Genomic DNA, 3,939 nt, shown 5'->3' on the forward strand with positions numbered 1-3,939 from the left:
ATCGACCCGGCCAGCCGCACGCTTTGCTCCGAGCCTTACTCGTCCTCCCCCCGGTGCCGGCCTCCCTCGTCCCTGCAGCGCGCTGGTGTGAAGAGGGGTTAGCTATCTCCTTGACTGGGGCACCCTCGCTCCGTCTCCTGTGCGCCGCGGCGGGGAAGGGAGACCTTTTTTTTAATTATTATTATTAAAATATATTTCCATAGAAAGAGCGAGAGGGCGGCGTGTATATACATCCTCTGGCTGAAACTTTCCATCGTGCCTCTTAAAACCGCAGCGTTTAAATTTTCCCGTCGGAAGGTGGACCTGTCCATCCATCTGTCTGTTACTTGCTTGTGGCCTCGCCCGTGCGTCTGGGGCGGTCCGGATGCGGCGCGCCATCTGCTTTCTTGGGTGCGTTGAGATGTGGCCGGGTCCGGTTAAGGCCGGGGCAGGCAGTTATTTTGGGCGGGGGGCTGCTTACCGATTTTTAGCAAGCCGTCGAGGTCCCGCGTGACGGGCAGCCGGGGGCAGGTCAATATTAATTTTCTATGTTTTTTAGGGGCCCGCGGGCCGGATAGACTGGGCTGGCGGGCCGCATCCGGCCCCCGGGATCGCGTTTTGCCCACCCTGCATTAAGGCGAGAGTTAATCGTTGTGTTTAAGCAAGAAGTTCGCAGCTGTTCTCTCCTTCCTTACGAGGAGCTCTTCTCGAAAAGAAATGAGCGCTCGCTGTCTGTACTTGAGGCTGTCCAACGCCGTTATAAGATCCTGTTTTTAACTCAGCGCGTTTTAACCGTTCGAGCTGACGTGCGTCATGCTGGGCGTCCGTTACAGGCTAAAAATGGTTTTTGATAAGTGTCAGTGCAAACGGTTCAGTCAGGTTAAGGAGGGGGGAAATCAGCCCACACTGAAAAATTCGTACGGCTGTTCTTGCGAAGCTTCAATGCTTTGGTGATTGGAGGCCATGCAAGAGACGTGACATGGAGGGTGCCTTTGGTTACCTTTGCTTTTCCCCTGAGTAAACTCTCAAATTTGGTCTAGGTATAAGCCTGTGAAAATGTATTTCCAGGTGCGCAGGGGAAACTCGTTTGGCTTCCGAATTCTTCAGAATCTACCGTTGGGCGGATCGGAGCCAGATGAAATTCAACACCGAGAAGTGTAAAGTGCTGGATCCATCTGGGGACGAACAGCCCCCAACACACCAACAGGCTCGGTGATGCCAAACGACTAAAAGGGAGCTGGGGGTAACAACAGACCGTAGCACGAACATGAGTCGTCAGCGCGATGCTGTAGCCAGTAGGGCAGATAATACTCTGGCGTGCATCGATCGATGCATCTCCAGCAAAACCGAGGAAGTGATTTTTCCGCTTTCCTCGGCATTGGCGAGACCGCAGCTGGTGTACTGCGTCCAGTTCTGGGTGCCGCACTTCAACAAGGATGTGGAAAAGCTTGAGAGAGAGACTCCAGAGACAAGCCAGCCATATGATCAGAGGCTTGCAAGGCAAGCCACATGAGGAAAGGCTGAGGGACTTGGGCCTCTTCAGCCTATAAAAGAGAAGGCTAAGAGGGGACTTCGTAGCAGCTTACTGCTACATCAGGGGAGTACACTGAGGGCTCGGCAAGCAACTGTTCACCAGGGCACCCTTGGGGAGAACCAGGAGTAATGGCCACAAACTCCTGGAAGACCGTTTCAGGCTTAACACTAGGAAAAACTTCTTCACAGTTAGGGTATCCAGACGGTGGAATAAACTCCCTCCAGAGGTGGTGCAATCACCTACCCTGGAAATCTTCAAGAGGAACCTGCATAGTCACCTTGCTGGGGTCACCTGACCCCCAGTTATCTTTCCTACCTAGTACAGGGGGCTGGACCTGATGATCTTGCAAGGTCCCTTCCAGCCCTTAACAATCCATGAATTGCTGAGCAGGCTCCAGCCCTTCACAGCTCCTGTATACAAACTGGATTGCATGAGCACCATCCAGCAAGAGTGTGGGAGCATGCTCTGGCTGAGGCTGCATGGTCTGCAGTCTTCTGCAGATGACTCGCTGGTGCCCAGTCAGTGTGGAGGGAAAGGAGGAGCAGCTTGACTGGAATGCAGAGTAATGAGTGGGGTGGGGAAGGAAAGGGGGAATAAGCAGGAGCAGAGAAGATAAGGACCCTGGAAAGGCTTGTGGGAGACTGGAGGGTGGGGGTGAGCACAAGATCATTTGTAACCACTGTAGTGTATTTTTGTGCACAAACTGGATTGGACCCCCAGAGTCCTTTGCAGTTAAGTAGATGGCTGTGAAACCCACTGGCTGAATGTATGTTTCATCACCCTCTAGCGGCAGGTCCACATAGAGCAGAGGTGGGCAAAATACAGCCCGCTGGCCAGACCTGACCCACCATCCAGTCCATGGCCACCCAGCAATTAATTGTACCCCACCCAGCCCACATGGTTCACCCCCATTCTCATGCCTAGGAGGGCCCTGGCCAGCTTGCACAACTTCTAGGCAGGGCCACTGCTGCAGCCACCGGGGGACCTGCTTGGCTTCCCTGGCCTCCAGCAACTTCTCGTATCCCTGCTGCAGCACTTGCACCACAGAACAGGTAGGGAAGCGGCAGTGGGGAGAGGGAAGCTGCAGCTGAGTGGGAGCATGGGGCTGGAGCTGGCAGGAGTGTGGAGTCTGCACCCAGCAGGCAGCAGGAACTTGGGTGGATAGGGTATGGGTGTGGGTGTGAGAGAGGGCGAGAGGGTGTGGGGACCTCTCCAGGTGCCCCCTTCCCATGCCTGCCCCCACTGCTAGCAGTATTAGGTGGCAAGCCCTCGGGGTGCTCATTGTCAAGGGGTGAGGCTACTCTTGCAGCCCTTGACAGCTTGCTAGAACTCATTAAGCGGCCCTCCAGCTGAAATAATTGCCTACCCCTGACCTAGAGGATAACAGCTTTCTGTTGCTTCTGGTTACTTTGTTAGCACAACTGGCAGATACCCGAGTTATGGAACTAGTCCCAACCCTGCTAATGATCCAAGTTAAGGCCTTGTCAATATGATTCTGCATGATTAAAACTTTCATTTTGCTCATTTGCAAATGCTGTGAATTGCATCAAATTATTAAATAAATTAAAACAAACAAAAAAGTGTTCCATTGATTTTTGTGAAGTCAAGTCTCAAAACTTACTGCCAGAATTCAGATTACTTATTCAGGGTTCAGTTGTGTATAGGCTTGGTGGGATTTGATTTTTAATGATAAACCTTGATAAAAGTTGATTTCACTTCTTGCACGCTGATGAAAGAATATTTCCATTGTTAATAATCAAAATTTATAGAAGGGGGACATAAGGAAAATGCTGGCTGATGGTGTGTGAGACAACAGGGTGAGCAGTCCTACAGCACTTCTGACTAGTTTGGACTGTAACTCCCAGAAACCCCAGGGGACTGGGAGCAAAGGAAGAGGAAGTGACAAAGCAGACAAAGGAGCTACAGGCAAGCCAAGCCAGGACTGATGGTAGCTCTGTTATTCAGCTGAGAGCAGTCCTACAGTAATGTTTGTTGTGGTGGGCAGTTAAATCGCACTATAATAATAGTATACTGCCATTAATAAATTGTCTGTTCCGCACATCCCTAATTTCTCACAGTCCTGAAAATTTAAATAGATAAAAATTGAAGCAAATGCTTAAAAATAAACATTGATGCTATCCATCAAAATCATAAAAAAATTCTGCCAAGCCTAGTTGTATATTACATTTTTGTAGTACTCCTACTTCTTAGTGCACAGGATGGAGCTTGCTTTGAGAGTGATTCATGGTTGAATTAGGCCATTGTCTGTAGGAGCATTTAATTGCTGATGCTTTCTAGTACATCTGATACTACAGCATCAAAGCAATTAGTCTAGGGCTTGTCTATACTACGAAGCTCCTGTTGCTTTAGTTATGCTGGGATAGCTATGTCAGCAGCATGCCCCCTCCCCCCCCCCCCCCCCAGAC

The sequence above is a fragment of the Alligator sinensis genome, unplaced genomic scaffold, assembly GCF_000455745.1.
Source record: "Alligator sinensis unplaced genomic scaffold, ASM45574v1 scaffold741_1, whole genome shotgun sequence".
Taxonomy (NCBI): domain Eukaryota; kingdom Metazoa; phylum Chordata; order Crocodylia; family Alligatoridae; genus Alligator; species Alligator sinensis.